The 25,623-nt window shown below is 42.6% G+C and overlaps 1 protein-coding gene across 1 annotated transcript in view; it reads left to right on the plus strand.

The window, feature by feature from the left end:
- The window catches only part of TRIQK (triple QxxK/R motif containing), a 450,171-nt gene that overhangs the window by 34,508 nt on the left and 390,040 nt on the right, over positions 1 to 25,623 (plus strand). The window contains exon 2 of the mRNA XM_070392283.1: positions 1,634 to 1,718. The gene's annotated coding sequence lies outside the window, so the exon portion shown is untranslated. The remainder of the gene's footprint in view (positions 1 to 1,633; positions 1,719 to 25,623) is intronic.

Consider the following 25,623-nt stretch of genomic DNA (forward strand, 5'->3'; position numbering starts at 1 on the left):
AGGCCAATTCCACCAAAAAAAAAAAATAAAACAGCAGCATTTTAAATTTTGGGTTTGAATCCAAGGATATGTTGATCTTCTAGCTCTTAATAGAGTTTATTACTTATTCACATGGTCATTCATTTAGTCAATAAATATTTATTGAACCCTTTTTATGGGCAAAGCACTGTTCTAGGCGTATGAAATACAGCCTGAACAAGATAGGCAAAGACGGAAATTCCAACCCAGAAATTCCAAGGGGGGATAAAACCTAAGGGATGATTCAATTGCTTCTTCTGCAGCCAAGAATTATTTATGTGAGATCTCTGAAAATATAACTAGGGCCACATTTCTTCCTAACGAGACAAGCTCATAACCCCAAGGGTGTGTACACTGTCTGTGCCTTGCAAGTGAGGTAGATGTAGATTGTGCCATTAAAGCCAATTGCTAACACATACCCAGGGCTGTTCAGAGACTAGGAGAATTGAGAGTTTATTTAAAATTGGGAGAACAGAAGAGGTGGCATCTGTAGGAAATATTGCCAGTGCCGTTACGTTAGCTATTGTAAATAATCAAATAAAGTCAGTGGTTAAAGGATATCAACGTTGACCTGATTGGCTGCAAATAAGGCAAAACCCACAGATTGCCAAGAATCTTTTAAAAACACAATGGGTCTTACTTTCAGCTCATGTAGCCAAAACCTCTTTGCTCTGTTATAAATGCAGAATAATTGCCCAGGTGATGTGTGCAGCTCTTTCTAAATTTCTTTTCTTTATTCAGTTCAACATGAGAACTAACATATGGTGCCTTTGGTATGGGTGCATGTGGGTAAGGTCAGTTATGAGGAAAGCAAAAAACTGATTCATAAGTGGGTGTGGTTTCAAGAATCAGCCCTCGCCGGTTTGGCTCAATGGATAGAGCCTTGGCCTGCAGACCAAAGGGTCCTGGGTTCGATTCCGGTCAAGGGCACGTATTTTGGTTGCAGGCTCCTCCCCGGCCCAGGCCCTGGTCAGGGCTTGTGCAGGAGGCAACCAATCGATGTGCTTCTCTCACATCGATGTTACTCTCTGTCTTTGCCTCTCTCTTCCACTCTCCCTAAAAATCAGTGGAAAAATATTTTCGGGTGAGGAATAACAGCAACAACAAAAGAATCAGTCAGTGCATAAGGACATGAGGCCTTTTTCTATGACTAGGACTAAGAATTGGGGGCACAGGGACACAAAAGTAAGAACCATGGGCATGTGCCCCAAAGGATTTCCAATCCAGCAGAGGAAGGAAAGCTAAGCGATAGGAATCAATTAGGGTGAGAGCATGGGAGTATTTGGAAGTGGGACCCTCCACTATGGAGTTGCTTGGACACGCCCACCACATACTGGGGGAAGGCACGTACAAAGGTAATAGTTCATATCTCTGAGTTGCATCTTCATTTTAGGGTTGGGGGTTCGTTATAAGAATAAGGGGTTCAGTCCAATGTCACGCAGGGGATGGTGGAGGCCATCCTTTGGAGAAACAACAACAAAAGCAGGCGAATCTTTGATTAACTGAGCTTTGATGCCGTTTGAGAAAAGAGAGTCAGAATGATAGGTCTAAAGTCCATGCTTCCTGTGTTTTGCTTTTTTAAAGTTTTTTTTTGTTTGTTTGTTTTTTTCTCCAGGGTGATTATCAGTGTGTTGTGAGGAGGAAAAAATTCATTTCAGGAGATTGGAGCTGGTGGACTGTGAGTAAAAGGAATTGCGATGGTAAGTGTTCAGCTGTTTCCGGTGCTGGTTGTAGCGAAGGTCCTCTGTCCCTCTCAAGACTCTGCCTTATCCCTTTGTACAGTGGCCATCATCTGTGGGAGCGAGAAAAGGAAAAAGCAGACACATGTGACATTGGTGTGGATGTGGGCTGGGGAGAAGCAAGGGGAGACTTGGGAAATAGTAGAATTCTTTTGAGAGGCCTGAGAGAGTGGAGCGATGCTAATTCATGCTTGAGCATTTTTTTTAAAACGGATGCTGTCCCACCATCTTTGCCCCCTTTGCCATAAAATTTTATGGAGACATCCAGGCAGCTGACATTTGGGTTATAAAGGCCCCTGAGTTTTTCTTTGTGGCAACCGGAAGGGGTGAGTTCTGTAGAGAGTGTGTCATCTCCACAGCACATCGTGATGGGGAGAAAAGACACTCAGGAAGGTGGTGTAGGAGAGCAGGAAGGTGAGCAGACCTTCCACCACTGGGATCTGCAGTAGAGAAGAAAAGGAGGCCGAGGTCATTGTCTTGGATACCCCGGTAGTTTCCACAGAGAGCAATAGCCCTCATGGGCCAGTTCCCCCCAAGGAGGGTGTCAATGGCCAGTACATGCATTATCATTCCAGCTTCTTGAATAAGATCTGGCTCTGGCAACCTGGGAGTTCCCACAAATGCAGAATCTCAGACCCCACTCCAGACCTCAATAAAGTGTAGATAGCATTATGATGGTTCCGTCCTGAGTCTGTGTGTTCTAACCAGCTGATAAGTCTGCATTTTTAGCTTCAGCCTAATTTTTCTTTCCATCAACACAGGCCCGTGTTTGAAAATGTACATGTATGAACAGTTATTGCTGTTATGACAATGACTATTATTATTACCTTAATTTTATGGTGTATATTTTCTTCAAGAGCTGAAAAGACTTACCAAATATTGTATCAGTAATCCTTGCAATATCACTCTGAAAAAGGTGGGTGGCAAATATAAACATCTATCAATATTATGCTAAATTATACTTAAGTATATGGTGTGAAATCCGGAGCGATCTCATGAAAGCTACATCCTTTTGCTTCTGGTGAAGCAGTTTATGTTGATTTCTCATATTAAATCTCTGAGGGATAGAGAGAAACATCATAGTGAACTGTTATGTTTTTTCCATATCTCATTTAGATAATGTTTTTTTTGTATTTGTATGAAAAAAAGTTTAGGTATATTTAAAAAAATTCTAGGCCTGAAAGAGATTTTATAAACACAATCTCAGCAATGCCGTATAGGAGGGGAACCAAGAAACTCAGAATTACCAAATGGAATTGAGATCAGTCCTTGCTGGGTGCCTCAGTTGTTTGGAGCCTCGTCCTGTACACCAAAAGGTTGTGGGTTTGATCTGTAGGCGCATGTCCGGGGGGGCAACCGATCAATGTTTCTCTTTCACATTGATGTTTTTCTGTTTCTCACTCTCTCTTCCTTCCTCTCTCTCTCTCAAATCAATAAACATATCCTTGAGTGAGGATTAAAAAAATGGAATTGAAACCCAAGGCTGTAGTTTAACCCAGTTAGCTTCTATCTGGAGGCATTTCTAGACTGAGTCCAACCCGTCTTTCCATCTTGCCAGTTACTATGTCACATTAGTTTTTTCATCACGTTCATTCATTCTATTACTTATCTCAAAAAACAAGTAATTTGAAAAAATCTTAAATAAGTGTTTCCTACAGGGAAATTTTATATTACTATCACAAATGGAAGACCAGTGAGTACTACTTGGAATAAAGTAAAGTACCACTAAGAATAAAAAAACCAGGAAAGCAAACAATGTTATTAAGTTCTAGTTTGTAGACTAAGCCTGAGGCTGGCTCTCTCTTTGTTAAAAAGAGGGATTTTGCAAGTACTGGAGTGGTGTGAAAGGTATATTAGCATCCAACGGAGAGAGACTGTCTTCTTGAGGCAACAGGAGAATAAACAGTTCTAAGGAATTCTTTTTCTGGCTTTATAATTCAATGTTGTTTAATGCCTACATGTATACTACTCAAAATCATTTCCCTTGACTCCCATAATTTTGAGTATTAATTCTCAGATGTCACCATAGAGGTCTACCCATAAGTTTCTCCAACTCCTCCTCCTTCCTCCCACTAAATACTTCCTGCTCTGGGCCTTTGTAGAGCTTCTCCAAAGAAGCTCTTTTCTCTGACCATCTGAATCTTCTCAGCCTTCAAGATTGATCTTAAAATCTCCTTGGAGAGGTCCCTTGATTCCCTGGGCTTGTGGGAATCTCACTGTCTTTTTCATCCTTTTATGATGCTCAGTTGCATTGATCATCCTCTAACTTCACTGTTGAGAATCTTCTGGTGGGAGAACGTGCCTTCACTATTAGATAGGTGGAAAGCTTTATGAGGCCAGCGCGGCATCTAATCTCAGTCTCAGCATGATGTATCTTGCAAGTAGCAGGTGCTTACTCAGTAACATGCTTTCTTGAGACAAGATTTCTCTGACTGCTCCATTTACCATTTGCGTGTCCATTTGCTAACGGGCTGTGTCTACAGCAGACTTATAGCTCTGTGGCTTCCCATTTGACCTCGCTGCTCTGTTCAGTGTCATTAAAGCAGAAATAGGAATGTTTGGCAGCCTGCGAGAACACCAAGTTTCAATTTATTTCTGCGGTGACCTGGAAGTTATGATTTGTGCTACACGTGGCGTTCTCAGGGACCTTAGAGAAGCCCTGTCTAACTCCGAGACGGCAAATGAAACCAAATGGAAACGTTGGGTTTGGATTCCATCTAGCAGTCCGATTAGAATTCACAGGAAGCATCTCAGGGAAGAGGCGAGGAAACCACCTTAGCCCGACGCGGCTTTCGCTCCTCAGGCCATCTGATGACACTTCTTTCCTTAGTGTATGAGCTTCTCAGGCTCTCTCTGCCATGATATGATTGCTTTCCAGTCTAACCCTCTGAGTGGGTTCTGTGTGCCAGGTTAATTAACTGCAATTGTCTCCTGTCCTAAAAGGTCATGGTTTCTGTGATTTGGATGCAATGGTCCCCAACAGATCCCCAAATTTGCAAACAAGTTGTTACCGCTGAAATCTTGATATTTCAGTGGGGGGGTCAAAGTGACAGGACAGAGATCATGATAGAAATATTGTCAAACTTTCTCTGAGATCTTTCCATTGCCTATGCTTACACGTCATGTGACTTTTAAGATACTTTGGATGGCTGGAAGGACTTCAGAAACACACCCTTTGCGCAAGACCTTGCCTTTCTCTGTGAAATTTTTCAAAAGCAGCTAGTGTGCATTTTAAACAACACCAAAGAGGATTATTAAAGAGTGGGACTCACAGAGGAAGCAGAGATGTCAAATCTAACGAAGCGAATCGGTAGTTCCTTCTCCTTGTGTTTGATTAGAGGTGTTGAGAGTGCATTTTCATGGCCTTTATGAGATTGAGATAGCATGTAGGGACATTAAAGGGTTAATCCTTTTCATTTCCTTCAATATTCCAAACCACGATGAAAACATGTTTGCACCTAAAAGGGAAGATTGTCGGTGAAAAAAAACCCGAAGATACATGATTTATCACTCCCCTCACAAATAAAATTTATTCATTGCATCCACCAGCCATCACACAGATGGTCAGAAAATTGGCTTTGTGTAGGGATGTGGATTCAGGCATGAATATTAATACGAGACAGATGTAAACGCATATTAATATGCATTTGCTTTGCATGGACTGACATTACAATATTTTCATTGAAGAAACTGCATTGGAAAAGAAAGTATAGGTCACCTTTTACAAAGCATAAAATTTGATGGTAGAAGATATTTGTTGGCTCTAGAAAACAGCTGCTGATAGGAAATGGAAAACTTAATGTTGAGTCTGTGGTCGGATGTTGATGACATAGCAACAGAGGCAAGACTGCGCTCCTCTGGGTTACAATGAAACTATCTTTTCCAACGTTCATCATACAGGGTCCCGGCTGCTACCTGAGCAGTCTGGGAGGCAAAGTCCTATTTGGATATGATACATGGACACATATAAATGATGAGGAGTCTGAGAGAAGTTAAACTATCTAGAAGGATCCATTCACATCCTCATGCACAAATGTTCACTGTGTGGTTGCCATAATGGCAGTGATTCATAAAAATGTAAGATTTATGCAGGCATGGCACTCTGGAATTTTTCCCCTCCTTCCTTTTTTGTGTGTGTGCGGGACAGCGTTTATGCTCAAATCAGCACCAGCATCTGTGCCGTTAGGATCTGCTTATGGAAGCATTGTGCTCCCTCCCCAAGTGGAAGGGGAGAACGTGACATGGTAAAAGTGATTCACATGCTTGCTGCTTTGTACTCACAGACCGTCCATAGGCTGTTTTGCCGCTAAAATATTGCTTACTGGCGAGAACAGCAGCTTTCTTCTGTTTGCGAATCCCTTTAAAACTGCTGCGTGGGCTCTTCAGACAAACATGATGACACCCCAGCTCAGACACGTGCAAGTTGATAATGATAAATAATCTGTTATCGATTATTCACTTCAGCGATTTCACTGATCATTACAAAACTTGCATAAAGCTTCTAAATTCCCTTCTCCAACCCTTTTCCCACCCTCAGACTTCCCCAGATACCTGTTGAAAATATTCATTGAGCTCAAGCAACGTGTCCAAAAATGAAGCTGACATCTTCCCCCGCCCCCGACACTAGCGTGGAATAGTGGGGTGAGCGTCAACTGTGATCAGGGACTTTTGGGTTCAAATCCGGACTCTGCCTCTCACTGGCCATGTGCCCGAGGCACATAATTTAACTCTTCTGAGCCTCAGTTTCTTATAGGCAAATAAAGGAATCGTTTTTACCAGTCTCCACAGTTACATTTACCTGGTTGTGTGATGTATTAAATGCGAAAGCTTATGGGAAATTGCCTAGCATGTCTGGCATGTAGTAATATCACAGGTCTAGTTTTAGTTTCTATTTCTTTTCCTGGTACAGCCATATTTTTTTTTCTAATCGCTCTGTCTCGTTACTCAGGTATGTTCATTTCTGTCTCCTATTCACCTTCCTTGTCACCATTCCGCCTTGGCCTTGATTATTCTTTTCCTGGCCTTTTCTCATACTCTGGTTTCATGCCTGGTTTTCCCATCTCCTCATTAAATCATGGGGCAGGTTACTTTTCCTAAAGCGTGAAACCCAAACCAGGAGTTGGCAGGCGCAGTGTCTCTTTTGCTGAGACTCGGACCTGCCCCTCCAGGCCAGTCGCTGTCTGTGTGTGGCACATCTTCAGGACGGATTTTCCCCACATCAGCTCTCACCTTCCTGCCTTGGCCTTGCCAACGTTCCATCTGGAAGAGCACCCCTTCATATCATCCTGGGAAGAAGGCGTGGGTGGCCTTTCTCCATGGCTAGTGGGAGTGGGGTTCTTGGGGTACCGCTGGGATAAAAACTTCCAGAGGGCCCCACGGGAGGAGGAGATGTGGTAGAAAGCTTGATTTGGGTGGAATGATATCCCTTGGTTTCCAAAGTCCCATTCCCCATAGTCCAGCCCTGGAAGATGTGCCGCTGGGGATTCAATAGAGCTAGAAGCAACAAAGTCAGCGTCCAAAGTTTCCCTTCTCTATCGCAGCCGGGTCTAGCTTAACATTAAACCAATTGCAGTCCATTAGTCCATTGTGTGCAGGAGCCAAGCTCAGCAAGCAGGAGCACCAAGTGTGAGAACTCTTTTTTTAGGAGATTAAATATCAAATCTTCCTGTGTTTGCAGTGGCCACGCCTCCTCTGGCCAATGACCTGCTCCCAGGTGTGACTGACAAGCAAGTACCTTCCCTATTTTACCCAGACTTTACTGGGCGAGCGCCTAAACTGCAGCTCCCCGGCAAAGCTGCACAAAATAAATGCCTGTACTCTTTGGCCTTCCTTCCCTTTGCTCCATTCCTCTTGTTAATAACCAGGTTAAAGGACAACGGCATCAATTTCACTACCTGGTAGGTTCCTACCTGTTTGAAGGATTCCTCTCCCAGGAAATTTTTCCCCTCTGAACACTCATAGCATCTGGTTTTAGTTCCAGGAATGTTTGCTGCTAAGTTTATTTGACAAACATGTGTATAGCACTCTAATTCATTCAGTCTTCATTACAGCTCTGTCATGCATCCATCCATTCTGCAGGTAAGGAAATGGAGGCACAGAAAGTAAGCTAACTCCCTTGGTCACAGAGCTATTCAGTGGCAGCTGTGGGATTCCAACCTAGGAGGTCTGGCTACAGGATATGTGTTATTAGTCATGTGCGTTCTATGCCTTGATGCTTCTAAACTTCAAAAATTTTAAATATTTCTCCTGTCTTTTTATCAGTCCTATTATTGTTAATGTACGATTGCACTTTTCTAACGAGCCTTCATTTTGTAAAAGAACTCCCCCAAAACCAAGATGTCATTTGTCTGGATTATAGAATTATTTTGCTTTTTCTGCCCTATTTGAGTTGTTTGAGTCAAAAGATAGAAACCGTTGTTTGTCTAGGGTTCTTGATTAGCATAGCTATTTAATACCCAATGCCCCCCCCCCCCCCCCCCCCCCCCGCCGTATGCATATACCAGATATTTCTTCATGTATTTTCTTATTATATTTCTTTTAGGGACTGATATAAAATATTTTCACTTTGATCCCATAATTCTTCTATATCCTTTATACATGTTGTTCATGTACTGAAGATTTTCAACAAGATGAGATGATTTGCATTAAGCAGGCCAAAACCATCCCCATGCCTGTAGGCACGTGGTAGTTTCTAGGTAGAAAGCAAGCCTGTTTTTCATACTGCCTAATTTCCAGTGCCTAGCATATTGCCTGGAATATGGCTAGTAAACAAATGCTAAAAGAACCATTCTATTTCCTCATGTTGTTCTAAGTACTCGTAGTAATAAGTTATTTATATGTTAATTTATTCCTTCATGTTTGCTATGCTCATCCTTGGTGCAGTTCCTAAAGTTGCAATCCAGAGTTCCACATCTAGTCACTTCCAAAGAAACAAAGAAATGAACCTTTATTTCTCACTTGAGGATGGCTGGGGTTCATAGCAATTAGAGCCCAGAGTGATTACATAATGTATTTAAATAGGTCCTTAAACCTACTTTTCTCCACTCGTGCAGGCATGCATTTTTAAAAGCAGGGCACCTAGTCAGGGAGTCACACACCCTTGAAGAGATCCATGGATGGCCTTTGGGTTCACGAGATTGCTAAAATTGCATACTTAATAGTATATAAATTTTTTGGGGGGAGAATATTCACAGATTAGAAAAATAAGTTATTTTGCCCTGGCTGGTGTGGCTCAGTTGGTTGGGCATCATCACTTGCACCAAAAAGTTGCTGGTTGGATTCCAGGTCGGGGCACATACTTGGGTTATGGGCTTGATCCCCAGTAGGGGGCATGCAGGAGGCATGTAGGAGGCAGCTGATTGATTTCTCTCTCACATTGATGTTTGTTTGTTTTTTTTTCTCTCTCTCTCCTCCTCTCCCTTCTTCTCTTTCTAAAAATCAATAAAGTGGTTGAGAGTAGACCCAGGAACCAAGAGGTCATTGGTTCGTGATTTGATTCCCTGTCAGGGCACATGCCCAGGTTGCAGGCTTGATCCCCAGTAGGGGGCGTGCAGCAGGCAACCAATCAATGATTCTCTCTCATCACTGATGTTTCTAACTCTCTATCTCTCTCCCCTCCTCTCCCTCCAAAACTCAATAAAAGCATATTTCAAAAAATAAAAATAATAAAAATCAATAAACTAAATAATAAAAGTAATGTGTTCATACTGTAAAGAAATCAAACTATAAAGAATAGCAAGGAGAAAATTCAACCATCATGGAAGTATTTTAAGTAAAAAGTTAAATTCTTCTTTTTCCCACTTTTAACTTTTTATATTCTCAATCTTTTACCTCATAAGAGGATCATCCTATAATTCTATTTGGCAATAGACTTTAATATTATGATGTCATATTTAAATGTTAATACATACAGATCTAAATTTTTTTGCTAGCAATGTTATCCACAAATTATCTTTATTTAATTATTTTAAAATATATTTTAAACATTTATCTTTATTGTTGAGAGTATTATAGTTGTCCACCAATTTCCCCCCATTATCTAATTCTATCAGGCTCCCACCCCAACCCAGGCCTTCATCGCTCTAAAGCTTTGTTTTTTGAAATAATGATAGGTTCACAGGAAGTGTAAAAATGTATAGAGAGGTCCTGTGTTTCCCTTGTGGATGAAAAGGGGCCACATGCTAACCTGACAAGCTCAATTGAGGCCTACATGGGGGTCTTGCAAACACAGAGACCTAAAGTAACCACAAAGGATGGTCTGAAATGAAACTTTTTTTTTTTTTAAATATATTTTATTGATTTTTTAACAGAGAGGAAGGGAGAGAGATAGAGAGTTAGAAACATCGATGAGAGAGAAACATCGACCAGCTGCCTCCTGCACATCTCCCACTGGAGATGTACCCGCAACCCAGGTACATGCCCTTGACCGGAATCGAACCCGGGACCCTTCAGTCCGCAGGCCGACGCTCTATCCACTGAGCCAAACCGGTTTCGGCTGAAATGAAACTTTTTAACTAAAAGTAGTTTAGTCATATCCTAGGCTAGAATCTTCTTTGACAAAAGTCAATCTTTACCTTTAATGCTAAACCTAACCCTAACCCTAGCCCGAGCCCTAACCCTAACCATAACCCTAACCCTAACCCTAACCTTAGCCCTAACCCTAACCCTAACCCTAACCCTAACCCTAACCCTAACCTTTGCCCTAACCCTACCCCTAACCATGTGTATCCCTTAATTTACTGTTATATTTAATCATGATCTTCATATTTTTGCCTTTTAATCTTTGTACTAGCTTTAGTGTTGGTTAATCCACTGCCTTTGTCAGTGAGACTTTTTTCCTTTGGGATATTTTCTTATTCATATTTTTTATTTTTCTTCTTTTAAAGAAATCACTTTAACATTTCTTGGTTTGGTGATGATGAATTCCTCAGCTTTTTCTTGTCTGGGATCATCTACAACCTTTTCAACATCCATTACCTGCAAAATATATCAGCGTCAACTCCTTTTAAAAAATATGTTTTTACTGATTTTAGACTCCTTTTTAATTCTTTAACCCGGCATTCTTTATGTTAGGTATATGCTGGGAATAGTTTCTGACATAGTTCTGTCTCTTACAACTGGATTAAATATCTCTGCACCCCAAAATAGAGTCACTCTTTCAGTAACAGGAATAGTTGTTTCTTAATACAATCTCTATTTCTTGTTGGATAAACGTGGACAAATTCACATTCTTTTCCTTGATTGCACACGCACCTCTCTTCTTTATACTTATTCTCACATACAGTTGATTGGGTTATAACTTTCCTTACATTTGAGCCCTTGGCTGCTGGACTTGATGTATTCCTGAGTCTATGCAGCAACACATTTATACACCGACACGTAGGACCACTGACTATGGTAATCCCATGTATGCTGACTCTTACCACTTTTGGTTTGAATGGGTGGTTGTTTCCTGACCCTGTTTCCACATTCAGAGAGTGTGTATTCTTGAGTACAGCCCCCAAATGAGCAGAGACGTCTTTTATGCTACTGAAAGGGAACTTGTGCTTTCATCTACTTTCATTTTCCTTAGGTGACACAAGACAAGGGAGTTAGAGTGTGCACATTTAATGTTATCTGTCTACAAGGTAATAGCAGGCTTTCTTGTTCTAAACTGCTGTTGAAAGACACGACCACTACTAAACTATTACCTACGTATATTTCTATCACCCACTATTCATTATAATGCCTCCGTGTTATGTCAGTGTTATCAGAGGCAACCGGTATTTATTAGGTACCCACTGGATGTGTGATACTGTGCTAGGTGCTGCCAATGGCACTTATGTAGAATGAAACATTACAAGGGAGAAGGGTGACGATTTTTTCTCTGCAGTTTACCACTCTTCCTTTCACTGTGAATTGGGACATCAGGTTGGTCAAATTGCTCATTATGTCCCAGGGATTCTCTTAGGATTTTCTAAATATACTAGTAGCCCGGTGCACAAAATTTGTGCACTCGAGGGGCGGGGGGTCCCTCAGTTATTAAACATTTTACAGCACAACACTGACCACATTAGTGGAGGTGGTGGTCTTGTCAGAATGTGTTATATTATGCAGATGAAAATCTATTTAAACAGATTTGATGTAGATATTTTCAAAGATGGAAGAATTGTCCCTGTCAACTATTTTAGTTGATTCATATCTTCACTAATTGTCATCATTGCAAAGTTTTCAGTCCCCATATGGATTGCTGGATATAATAGGTCATGCGCTGTCCCTGTCCTTTGTAGCCTTTGTTACCTTAAGGACTCTAGTTTTCCATTTATATGTTTAAGTACCAACATACCGGCTTAAAAATGTAAGCTTTTAACACTGCTCTCTCTGTTCCGTATCCTTCCGATAAAAAGTGGAGTTGGGTTGCAGCACAGGAGAGAAATTCAGAAGGGGAATATTGTAATGACTACAGTAGGAGAAGAGGGAACCTGTTTCCCTGGCCACAGGCGTTGGCGCCCTGGACCACAGGGCTGGTAGCTTCTCCAGGTGGCTGCAGCCTGGGACCTCTGGCCAGTAGCTTGTCCATCTCCTGGGCTGCAGCCAGCCCCAGGCACTGGCGCCAGGACCAAAGGTGGGCGGCTTCTTCTTCTGGGGCTTCTTCTTCTTCTGTGCTTCAAGGGAGGGTAGTCAGTTAAGTGTCATGCAGAAATAGGCATCACCAATTGCAGAAGCCGGGTGTGAGGCAGGGAAGCCCCAGCCAGGGAAGCTGGCTGAGGCTGCTTCCCTGCCCACGCACCTGGCTTCTGTGATCGCCCCTGCACTGGGCTTCTGCGGTCACCCATCCCAGAAGCCGGGTGCAGGGCAGGGAAGCCATGGCTGGGGAGCTGGCGCACCCAGCTTCTGCGGTCAGGGATCGCAGAAGCTGGGTGAGGGGCTGGGAAGCCCCGGCCCGGGATGCTGGCGGCAGACGCTTCCCTGACCCGCACCCAGCTTCTGTGGTCACGGATTGAAGAAGCTGGGTGTGGGGCTGGGAAGCTCCTGGGACTGCCAGCTTCGCCCATGCTCAGCTCCCATCGCTGGCTCCACCCCTGCTTCCCAGGGCGGCAAAGGCGCAGGATTCTCCGATCATGGCTGGGGGGCAGGGCAAAGGTGGCCCTGCCCCCTGGCTCTTAGCTCCCCCCTGGGTTTCCCATCACTGTCAGTGGCAGGGGGCTTCTTCCTGCTTTCCCTTTCGCCTCCCTGCATTGTGCCTACATATGCAAATTAACCGCCATCTTTGTTGGCAGTTAACCGCCATCTTAGTTGGCAGTTAATTTGCATATCGCCCTGATTAGCCAATGAAAAGGGTAGCGGTCGTATGCTAATTACCATGTTTCTCTTTTATTAGTGTAGATGCCTGTTGTGTGTCATGTGGTTTAGATCGGCTCCCTGCAATGTGGCCTTTGGGTGAATTTGCAAATATAATAAGAAAAAAATAGTCTCTCCCATTGTATTTACACTTTAACGCACAGTAAAAAGCAAGACATACTACTACCATGCACCAGTGATTTGGAAAATAGCAAGGTTTTCTGAGAAAGGAGAAAGAGTGTGTGTGTGTGTGTGTGTGTGTGTGTGTGTATCTCAAGTGTCATAAGAACTTTCTTTTTTTAAAAAAATATATTTTTATTGATTTCAGAGAGGAAGGGAGAGGGAGAGAGAGATAGAAACATCAACGATGAGAGAGAATCGTTGATCGGCTGCCTCCTGCACGCCCCACACTGAGATGGAGCCCATAACCTGGACACGCACCCCAACCGGCAATTGAGCAGTGACCTCCTGGTTCACAGATTGATGCTCAACCACTGAGCCATGCCAACTGGGTAAGCGACAGAAGGAATGTAACATTAAAAATTGTTGCCTTAACCGGTTTGGCTCAGTGGATAGAGCGTCGGCCTGCGGACTGAAGGGTCCCAGGTTCGATTCCGGTCAAGGGCATGTTCCTTGGTTGCAGGCACATACCCAGTAGGGGGTGTGCAGGAGGCAGCTGATCATTGTTTCTCTCTCATCGATGTTTCTAACTCTCTATCCCTCTCCCTTCCTCTCTGTAAAAAATCAATAAACTATATTTAAAAAAAAATTGTTAACCTGGTTATGGAGAAACAAAAATAATTAAAAAACAAACACCTCGGTGCCATGGAGGTGATTCTGCAGGAAGTAGCCACCACCTCGTGGCTGGGGAAACGAAAGGACGAAGTTGCAGTGATCAAACTTAGAAGATTGGAGGCAAGGCCCTGCGTAGGGTGGATGTGGATCTCTGAAGTGGGCGTGCTGGCTGGCTGGGCTGGTGTCCCTGAAGCGAAGACCATGAGGCTGGTTCTCCAAGTGTTAGAGAAGCTGCACACTTGACTCCCTGTTGCTCCTGGAATGGAAACTGCTGCTGCAGGATGGGATGAGCTGTGGCTGCCAGGCCTCAGAAGTGTTGCTGGGACGATGCAGACAAAAGCAAAAAAATAAAACCGGAACGATCAAGCCCCTTCCTTCTTCCTCCTGCAGCCTTGCAATCTCTCTCTGATGCCCCCTAGTGGCAGGGCGTACGAGGGAGCCTTCGGCTGATGACGCAGAAATGTAGTCTTCAGAGTCCCAGCCCCCGCATAGCATTGCGTGGAGAGGTGGTTTGAAATAGAGAAACAATTGCTTAATGACTAGCACAGGGGTGATAGTACCTACCCCATAAATTGGTTATCATCTTAACCATTATTTTTATTGAAACTTATGTAAAGAATCTACTATGATGATTGGCCCCTAGTAAGGGTTAAAACCCATCAGTTCTTTTCAATTTTTGCTAGTTTACAAAATCTTCTCCCAGCCTGTTTACTGAAGGTGGCCCCTTATACTCTGATACTCCGATTCTTTGATTTTTGACCCCAGTCCCACCCCAGCAGCATTCACATGTACAGATGAGTAGTGTTGGCTCTGGAACCCAGTGGTTATTAGCTGTGAGCTTTGGGCAAGTTAATTAGGTTCTCTAAGCCTCCGTTGATGGTACAGAAGATGATGCATGTATAGCCCAGCAAATCAGTGTTTAAAAAAGTAGCCGCCATCATGGCTGTCATCAACATCATCATCTTCATCATCATCACTGCCATTTGAGTCTAGAGAAATAACAGCAAAAGAATCTCAACTTAAGATACAACATTTGAGAAGCCAGCTTCTTCTAAAATCACGAAGGATTAACTGGCTTCTGTGAAACTTAATCATTATTGTGAAAAGGAAACAGTTCACTTTCCACCCTCACTTTTGGTTCTTCAAAGGATTCCCATTTTTATAATATTATATTTGACATTCTGAAAAAGGCCAGTGTTGTCCCTTCTGTTTTGCATTAGGGAACAGTGAGGCCCGGAGTCTCTTTGAGACTTTCCCTGAGTCATGCGTGTGTTTGTAAAAGGCCTGGGAAGGATTCAAAAATCCATCACGGCACTATCGGCGACTCTGGGATTCTGAAGGATTCCTGGCTCCCACTTGCTCAGGGATGTAGAGACTGTCACTAGCAATTCAGAACGAGTGTTCTGTATAGTAACGCGGTACATCACGGCCGGGGCCTGAGGCAAGCTGAGAACATCCCGGATCTTATGCATTATGCATGAGAGGGTGTAAGAAATAAAGGATCAATCATCTCCCTCAGCTAACATTGATCATTTGCTACACATTATTTGGCCTGGCTCTGTGCAGATTTATTTTCTCCAATGGGAACAAGAAGTAGATTGCCTGTTTTCTTAATGAGCAATGACGTCAGTCTAGCCAAGTCTATCTAATGCATTGAATCAAGCTCTTTCTCTCTCTCTCTCTCTCTCCCCCTCCCTCCCTCTCTCCCCACCCTGCTCTCCTCTCTGTCATAGTAAAAAGAGGGACAGCTCCTGAAGAGTGTGCCAGCTTCTGTGAGGGTGGTGACAGAGTGAGAAAACTGGGTCTAATTCAGGGTGATGAAAAGTCTCTTTCTCTTTTCTTACTTTTTTTCTTTTTAATTTAAAGCAGTGTTTCCACTCACCGTTTTCCCAGCCGGCATATTCTGAGGGGCTGATCTGCAGAAAAGGCCACGTGAAAAGCCACCCAATGAAAGAGGAAGAGACACGTAGAATGCATGAACCTGTTGTGATGTTGGGACTCTGAGTGGCGGGAGTGGCACAGTCACTGGGGAAAATAGCAAACGCCAATCCGAGAACTTATACAAGTACCACTTAGTCAACACCAATGCCTCTTAAAAGCGTGGGGATCAACATGTGGCACTCAGTGAGAAAATGGAGTTGAAGTTTGTGTTCTGTTGAAACAGTGTTCTCCCCCTGTGGAGGCCAGTAGGCAGTAGAAGGAGGTTGCAGGTAACGTGTGATCCAGGAGTTAAGTGGAGAGTGCATGTCTTGCTGGGATACGCTCCCTCCTTCAATCAGACACGTGCCCACTGCGAGAGGCAGGGGACTTGGGGCACAGATTAGCTGAGGTGGGGTAGCTTGGGCATTGGTGGAACCTTCTGCCGATGGCAGGTCACAGAATGGAACCTGTGCAGGCTCAGTTTGCAGAGGCACCATGCCTAAAGGAGAGCAGAGATTGCGGGCCCCTGTTCAAGCTGGACGTAGGCCAAGAGGGATCCCAATAGAGGAGGGAAGTGTGGCCACGCCTGGAAGTGGCTTAGGCCCTGAAAGGAAGAGTGGCTAGAACAAGGCAGGACACCCATCGTAGGCAAAGGCCAGCTGGTGGGATACCAGGCTTGCCATATCACCAAGTTCCTATTTACACTGCGGACCACCCACTCCCAGAGTCTCCAAGGTGCAGGGGGAAAAAACGTTTTTGAAATTGTTGGAAGCTAATTAATCATGAACCATGACAGCACATGAAATCAGTGATGTAAATTGTGAAGCGTAAGCCTTGGTTTTGTTTTCTCCTGAAGAAATGTAAATACAGGAGAACTGTCACCACGCTCAAAATGAAGAACAAAGGAGGACGGGGGAGGGGCCACTTTCACCTTGGCGTTGAAGACGCCCGTCTCTCTGCACCTGTTCCACCTGCCGCCTGGCTGGGATCCACTCCTTTACTGTTTGCTGTTCTGCACGGCCCTGAGGAGCCATCCCTGAGAGGGAGCACTTAGCTTTGCAGGTGATGCTCATCTTTGTGAATGTTTTGATTCAACCACAGCCAGGTGAATTCTTCCTCTTTCTTCCCCACTGCAAAACCCTTTCCTTCCCACCCCGTTAACGCTGATTTCCAGTGGCCAAAAGCCAACACAGACAGAGGTAAAGAGGTGGGAGGGGGGGCGGGGGGGAAGTTACTTAATTTTTGGCAGTAAAAACAACTAACCAAAACCCGACTTTTGCAGATCTTAGTAAAAGCGTTTTTGATTTTGGTTTCTTTCCCTGTCTTTCTCACGAGGGGTTGGCGTGGGAGAGTTGCAGCTTTCTCTTGTTAGCTTTGAAAAGAACAGTTTAAATATAATTAACTTATATATTATCATCTTCAAAGTATAGAAAGAAAGAAATCCTGTTTGGCTCCAAAGGATTGGGTGCACAGTTGTCTGCAGCCAGGATAGATTACTGTAATTTTCTCAAGTGGCATTTTTGCCAACACTTAAGGTGGATCTTATGGAGGAGGCAGGATTCAGTTGAGAAGAAGATGTCTTACACCCATAAATCAACTACATTTATTCTCAGATTAAGAGTAAAAATCAACTTTTAATTCCCTTTAATTGAGTTGCTGTTGCATAAGGAGTAGTTTCTTTGTTCACGTGCTGACACTTCAAACTCTTGAATTACAAGGCTCAATCTCCTGCCTTTTGGCTTTTCTTGGCAAACCAAATGCTGTCATTAGTCTCTAGCAAATGGTCCCTTTGAACATTCCTTTTCATGCTCATGTCTCATCCATTCACCTCCAAAAGCGTCAGGCCAAAAATTGTGTGTCTAGGAAACTACTGTATTATTCTGTAGTGTATGATATGTACATGTAATTGGTATTAATTGTATGGTCATACATTTTCAGTTCCAAAGAGTAATTCTATTTCTAGACTGACTTTAATTTCTGCCTCTCAGTCTTCAGCTTGTTTTCAAATTAAACCTGTCCAACGCACTAAGTGCTTAGTCACGACCTATAAAATGGACATCGTGGAGTTTATAGTTGAATTAGTTCAGTGTTCAACTACATCAATACTGTTTTCCCTTGTAAAGTTTCTGTCTCTCCCTTTTTCCTGATCTAACACCTAAATTGCACTGAGGGGTGGGGGGAGTTCCTCTCATGATGTTGAAGGCAGAAAGAAGTCACCCCCATTTTCTGTGCTGCTGATGTTCCTGTAGCCTGTTATCCTGCTTTGGCTGACATCTGGAGGAATCACACCAGGTAGCTACCTTCTCCTCCTCCTCCCAGGACAGGTTCCTCCACATGGAGGCTCTTAGAATTGCTCATTGGCTTGTCTTCACTTTGGGCCCATGAGGTATTTGCAGATCTCCACGCTTTGCAGCTGATGCCGGTTGGGGCGGGTAACCTCTCATGTCTGTGTGCACAATGCCATCTCACTCTTGTTTCCTTCAAGTCCGAAACGGCTGGACAGGTTTTACAAGGACTGTCACTCTCCAACTGAATCTGGGAAATGTATTAGCAATCTTCTCTGCAGACATTTCACACATCACAGGAGAATGCCTTGGTATCCCTCAAGAACTTAGTTTGGCCAGAGGTAGACAAGAGTCAAAAATGCCCCCCTGCTCATTCTTTTCCTCTTTCAATTTTAGTTGGATTCCATTATCTCTCTTCTTCTCACATGCTCAAACGCTTTGGAATGGGAGTGAGGAGTAGGCAGTGGTGTTGAAGGCGAGGAGGTAGGGTGGAGAGCAGCTCCCCTCTGTTGAAAATATGTAGCAGTATCCTTTTCCTTACAGTAGGTCTTTTATCTCAAACTTAAGATTTGGGCATTTCTTTTTGCTGCTCTTTGTCTATAATATATTAACTATATATTTTCAGATTTAGAATAAAAAATCAATTTTTTCATTCCCTCCCTTGGGTTGATGTTGGGTTGATGATAGGGGCAACTGTTTCCTCATGATATTTTGTAACTCATGTCTCCTGGTCTGAATGCAGTGTTGCAGGGTGTATGAGTAATGCATGCTGCTTGATTTCTCAAATTATTACTTTGCCACAAATACTTTCCTGTTATATGTGTGTGCACTTGTGTGTATTCTGGCAACTAACGTAACTGAAGTATTCACATAAAGAACAAAATTCTCAAGTAAAAATATTTTTGTAATATTAATGATGCCAAACATGCAGATAGTTAGGAATAGTAACTATGATGTCAACTCAAGAATCTATGTAAAAAAGGATCAACATAATGTTCCTAGAAGAAAATATTCATGGCTATCTCCAAACAGAAATATATAATGATTAAGTGTATATGATTTTTAAATTATATTTATTTTTTTAGAGAATCTGGAAGCAAGGTGGCAATCTTTCTCTAATGCGAGGCCAAGTTATGCTGGAGCTGGGGTGTGTGCACAGGGATTCCGGGGTGGAGGTCTGCTGGTCAGGACCAGGTATAAATGGGCGGATTTTATCCTTACTATGTTGAGTTTATGTAACTTGTGGATTCTCCATGGCAAATACAAGTTCCAAGATGTATTTTGATACTGTGCAGCATAGATTGGGTCTTTTTAAAATATATATATATATTATTAATTTTTACAGAGAGGAAGGGAGAGGGATAGAGTTAGAAACATGGATGAGAGAGAAACATCCATCAGCTGCCTTCTGCACGCCCCCTACTGGGGATTGAGCCCACAACCAAGGTACATGCCCTTGACCAGCATTGAACCCAGGACCCTTCAGTCTGCAGGCTGACGCTCTATCCACTGAGCCAAACCAGTGAGGGTAGTGACTGGCACATGGCTGGGGCTCAGTGAATGAATGGATGAGTGAATGAATGAATTCAGGTAGGTTCCACTTAAGCTGGATCTTGATGGGAAAAGGTCATTCCAGAAAGAAAGCAATAGGATGAACAATCTGGATAAAGGAATGGGATAAATTGGAGTGTTGACAATCAAGTGAAGAGTACTGGGGAGTGCAGATTGGCTGCAGATGAGGCTGGACATGTGTTCTGGGACAGGCTGATATGTCTTGTTGAAAAACTGGTACTTCATCCCAAGCAATGGAACCACTGAAGGTTTTGGAGAGAAGAATTTGACATAATGAAATAGAAACTCGACTTGAGTGGTAATGTGAGAAAGGAGGGAGTAGCTGGGAACCTATTGAAGAGGCAATTGCTTAAGGTAATGGGACTTGGCCTAAGGAAGTGGCTGTGGGAATGCAGAGGAGAAAACTAGGAAATGCCTTGGGCTTGGCAATGAACACAGAGGTGAGGGTCCCTAAGGAGCTGCAGTCAAGCAACATGTAAACCAGGACAGCAAGTACACTCTGAGGACTATCTGTACTGGAGAGTGTGGATAATCGGTAACATCCCTTCTTGTACTTAGCAAAACAGAGCGTTAACTCTATAAGAATGAGGGAGGAATAAAGAGAATGGGCACAATGGAGAATGATTGGTGGAAAGATGAAAGGCATGAATACTAACTACGAATGTACAGCTGAACAGATGGGCTAGGGCCCACGGAATCTGGCCTAAATGGCTTCATTTGTTGCCTAGGCCCAGTGCTAACTCTTGTCAAGTCAGAACATATCAGCCCAGAGGTCTTCGACTCCAGTGCCTGCATTTGTCTCTCTCCTGTCTGGCTTTCCCTTTGGCTGGCAGTGGGACGTCGCTCTGGCTCTTTGTGGAGGAAAGAAGAGACTGTTTGGTGTCTTCAGGTGATGCCTCCTGAGTATTCTGTGCAGCTGATAACTTGAAATGAAGTCATATAATCTTGTGCTTTCTTTGGGAAGCAATTTAGGTGGATTAGTTGCTCATTTTGATGTTGTTATGATTAAAGTTGAGAGGGGACACAAAGAAGGAGACGTATGGCAGAATAATATCAATCCAACAGTTCATCTACTCTAGAGTGTTTGAACTGAGGGATAGGCTCTGCCAGTCAGGACTGAAACTAGCAGGGATTGGGGTGGTGGGGTGGTGGGGTGTAGCACAAAACATACTTTAAGAGATGTGAAATGTCATCCTAAAGAGACAGATCATGGACTGTAACTCATAAGGAAATGTGTTTTAAACTCACATATCTGAGCTATGATATCACCTCATTTATTTCTTTGGTCACAACCTTGTTAGTTTTGACTCACAAAGTTGTATTGTTACTGTAAACTGGAAAATATTAAAGTTTATTCTAGGAATATGGTGTGGGACTCCAGTCAGTGGATCTGTATATAAGAGAACATAAAGAAATTAAATTATTTTTTGTCTTGACTCTATATAAAACACAGGATAATAAATTTATATGTTTTAAGTTAAAACAAATAAAAAATATATGCTTCATTTAAAAAATAACTTATTTTTTTAATGGCATTTTGATCAATTTTCCAATGACTGGTCCCAGTTGTACTGGATTTCATTTAGGGCCATACCATATGAAAAAAAAGTACATTTAACCTTTAAAATTAAACAGTATAGGAGACGTGTGGGAACCCAATCAACTGAGTCAGTAGCAGCTTCTTGTATTCCTTATTAAATTCCTTTTAGAGCTGTGCTCATTGAGTCGAATAGTTTAAATTATGGCTATATAATTCAAATTATTTTTTTCTCTTCTGCTCTTGCTTACTCTTATTCTTCCTCTTTTGCTGAGATCATGGAGTTAAATGCACATAAATTAAGTGCACATGTATACTTTATTGTTATCTCCTTTTCACAGATAAAGAAATAAAGCTTAGAGCAGTTGAAAAACTTCCCAGCTTCTCGAAGCTTCAATAACCAAGGGGAGCATTTGGAAAGCAAGCCTTGGGGAATGTTCAGGCTCACATCTGAGGGTAGGAGAGCTGTCTCCCTCCACGTCTCTTATCCATTATCAGTCAGCTGTCTGCTCAGAGTCAAATCATAGTAGTCATTCTTGATCCCCCCATTTTTTCTCACCTTTCACACAGTAAATATTTAAAACCTATCCATTTCCTTAGTGTAAGCCATGATCACCTCTCATATGGCTATTAAGAATATAATAACAGCAAGTAGATGTGTGTGTGTATGTGTGTGAAAGTACTTACTATGTAACAAGCACTGTACCAAGCACCTTACTTCTGTTAACTTACCTATATTTAGTTCTTACAATGACTCCTGGAGGTAAGGAAATAACTTTGGAAGGAGGCAGGGGAAGTCCGGGACATTCGAGGAGGGCGTGACGTCAGGGCTGAATCGGAAGGTTAAGATGAAGTGGGCCAACAAGTTAAAAAAGAAAAGATGGAGTTGGCCAGGTGAAGAGAAGGAAAGGAGAAAGCAAGATTGGTCCATGTCAGAACTCAAAAAACCACTCACTGCTTCTGGAGATTGAGAGTTGGGTGGGTGAAGGAGTAGTGAGGAGAGCAATAGGATGGGGCAGGATACGTTGGAGAATACAAGAAGGGCACAGGAGAATAAATCGGGGATGTTTATTCCCTCGCTTCCTTTCTGTGAGGCTAGTCTGGGCTAGTTGTGCCCCAGAGCAAATGTTGTACCTAGTGATGTGCTGGTAAATGGGGTTTGCCCATTTCTATAGTAGAAATACTCCTACTCTGACCAATTTCAAGCTGGGTGATGTCACTCCGTGTGGACTTGGAAAGAGATGTATGCTGTCTGTTCTCTCAAGCTGGCACAAACCAGCTCCAGCCGCTCCTGTTCCATTCTTTCTTTCCAGGTAATTGTATCTGCTTTTCCCCTAGGCCTTCCGTGGGAGGCTTGTGCCACATTTGTTCTTAGCCTTGGGATGCCGCACTATCTCTCGTGGGTTGTCTCACCATGCCTGTACCTTTGAAAATAGTCCTTTTATGAGACCCTCCTTAAATTACCCAGTTTGAGGTACCATCTGTTTCCCGATGAGATCCTAATTGATTTACCAAACTATACTGTGCGAGAATCAGTCACTTAGAAATCCTTTCTCCTGTTGTATTACTTAGAGTGCAGGATTATGGTTTATTAAATTTTGTAACTCCAGTGGAGGAGATACGAAGGGAAAGGGAAAGAAGAAGAAACTAATTTTTGTTGAATATCTATTATGTATCAGGTTACTTTAGAAATGCTATTTCTTATTTTTTTAAAATATATTTTATTGATTTTTTACAGAGAGGAAGGGAGAGAGAGATAGAGAGTTAGAAACATTGATGAGAGAGGAACATTGACCAGCTGCCTCCTGCATATCTCCTACTGGGGATGTGCCCGCAACCCAGGTACATGCCCTTGACCGGAATCGAACCTGGGACCTTTCAGTCCGCAGGCCGACGCTCTATCCACTGAGCCAAACCGGTTTCGGCTATTTCTTTAATCTTAACAAATCAAATGAATTCTAAACACGATCATTTTAGGCATTTACCAATAAGGATATTGAGGCTCAGAGCGGTTAAGTAACTTTTCCCAGGTTACACAGTTAGGAAATAGCTGAATTAGGATTTGAACCTGAGTGTTTGGATCTAAAACAGGGGTGGGCAAACTTTTTGACTCGAGGGCCACAATGGGTTCTTAAACTGGACCGGAGGGCCGGAACAAAAGCATGGATGGAGTGTTTGTGTGAACTAATATAAATTCAAAGTAAACATCATTACATAAAAGGGTACGGTCTTTTTTTTTTTTTAGTTTTATTCATTTCAAACAGGCTGGATCCGACCCGCGGGCCTTAGTTTGCCCACGGCTGATCTAAAACCTATTCTTTTTGCTTTATTTCCTCAACTTATTTTTAGTGAATGCATGGATGTTTTAGTTAACATAGAAGATAGAGCGTGTGCCAGCAGAGATGCTTGATAAAAGGGCTCTACAACTGGGAGGGGGATGGAAACCAGCTTTCTTCTTTTCCTAGGAGTAGAATTTCTAGCAATCTTGCAGCTTACATAGTGTAAACTGTCCAGGTGTCAGCGTTCCCTTGGAACTGGGTATTTTAGAGAACATCAGGCGATTCATATGTTAGTCATAAACCTGGCAGATATTTGTATCAGTAGCTTAACAAATTCATATCTTACAGCAGTACCGGGCAGCTTCTCATCTCCTAAAGGTTTAAAATTAGCTTAATATTTAGAGATTAAAAAAAATCGTATCTGTTTGGTTTTGCATTAAATGGTAGAGAAAAGTGCGAATCTGATCAAGAGAAATCTTATGAAAGAAAATACTTAAATCATCTTACCATCTAAAATTTTGTGATCTAATCTTTCCTTCTAGAACAGCGGTCACCAACCAGTGGTCCGTGAGGTCTGTAAGGTTGGCAACTGCTGATCTAGAAGATGCTGGTGACTCCAGTCAAGACTTGGAAGGATCTGGGAGAGGTCTATTTAAAGAAAGATCTGTAGCCAGAACCGGTTTGGCTCAGTGGATAGAGCGTCGGCCTGCGGACTCAAGGGTCCCGGGTTCGATTCCGGTCAAGGGCATGTACCTTGGTTGCGGGCACATCCCCAGTGGGGGGTGTGCAGGAGGCAGCTGATCAATGTTTCTCTCTCATTAATGTTTCTGGCTCTCTATTCCTCTCCCTTCCTCTCTGTAAAAAATCAATAAAATATATTTAAAAAAAAAAAAGAAAGATCTGTAATATATTTCCACTTGCTCTCTTAAAAATAGTATTTGTTTTAATAATGAAAAACATTTGCTGGAAAAGTTGATGTTTGTTTTCGAAAGTCCAGTCTGTTAGGATACCACGAAAGGGAACACAGTAGGTCTCAAGGACCCATAGAAATCTGAGTGAGGAAACTTGTGTCTCATTCTGGCTTTGTTACTTGCCTAGTTTTATAATTATGGCTCAGCCTCTTAAATGTTCTGTGCTTTAGTCTCCTTATAGGTGAAATGGGTGATTAGGTTAGATGTAAACAAAGTTATTTTCCTAGCTCTAACAAGTTTATGAAGTGCTTTAAAATTTTTCTTTCTTTTCAGTAAAACCATTGTCATTTTTCTACATTTAGTAACCACTAAGTCATTTGCTTGCTTTCTTATTTTCCTTTGTAGTAATAATTTTATTATTTAGTCATTCACCCCTCGTTGTCTATCATCTATTTACCATCTATCTATAAATCCATTAGTAATAACAAGAAGAGCTATCCAATGTCCAATGTGAAGGCACAAAAATAAAACAATCCCTACATTACATTTTGGTCTAGCCTTCTATTCCCTAAGATATGTGTGTGTGTGTGTGTGTGTGTGTGTGTGTGTTCACATGCACACATATACATACACTGTTGTGTTCTGGTAAATGTTTACCAATCAACCATACTAGAACAATAAAAAAAGCTCGGATGTATAGGATTTGCCAATTTCTGGGGTGCAACTACTTCTACCATAGCCAATTTCAAGTTATCCATGGTAAGCAGCTGAATGTGAAGCTGAAAAAAAGATGCATAAAATTGGCTTGTTCAAGCTGGTACAGGCTGGCTCCAGCACACCTCTGAATATAAGCAGTCTAAAGGGTAAATGCTCTCTTTCATGTTAAAACTAGAGGCCCAGTGCATGAAATTCATGCATGGGTAGGGTCCCTAGCAGCTGCCAGCTGCTGGCTGGGACCTCCCTTTCCCAGGCTACCGGCTGCTGGCTGGGGCCTTTCTTCATTCCACGCTGCCCTCTGGTGGTAAGCGCACGTCATAGGGAGCAATTGTACTCCCAGTCGGTCGAACTCCCGAGGGGACACTTTGCATATTAGACTTTTATATAGATAGCTACCTATTATATCATGTATTTTGAGAATTGAAAACTGAACCTAAAAGTAAGCAATACAAAACTTGTGTTTTCTATTTGTTATGGCCTTTACCTTGAATTATTTTTAGTAGCTCATTCTCTTACCCTCACCCTGAATGC

The sequence above is a fragment of the Myotis yumanensis genome, unplaced genomic scaffold, assembly GCF_028538775.1.
Source record: "Myotis yumanensis isolate MYYU_CA2020_CCGP unplaced genomic scaffold, mMyoYum1.0.hap1 SCAF_15, whole genome shotgun sequence".
In the NCBI taxonomy this organism is placed as follows: domain Eukaryota; kingdom Metazoa; phylum Chordata; class Mammalia; order Chiroptera; family Vespertilionidae; genus Myotis; species Myotis yumanensis.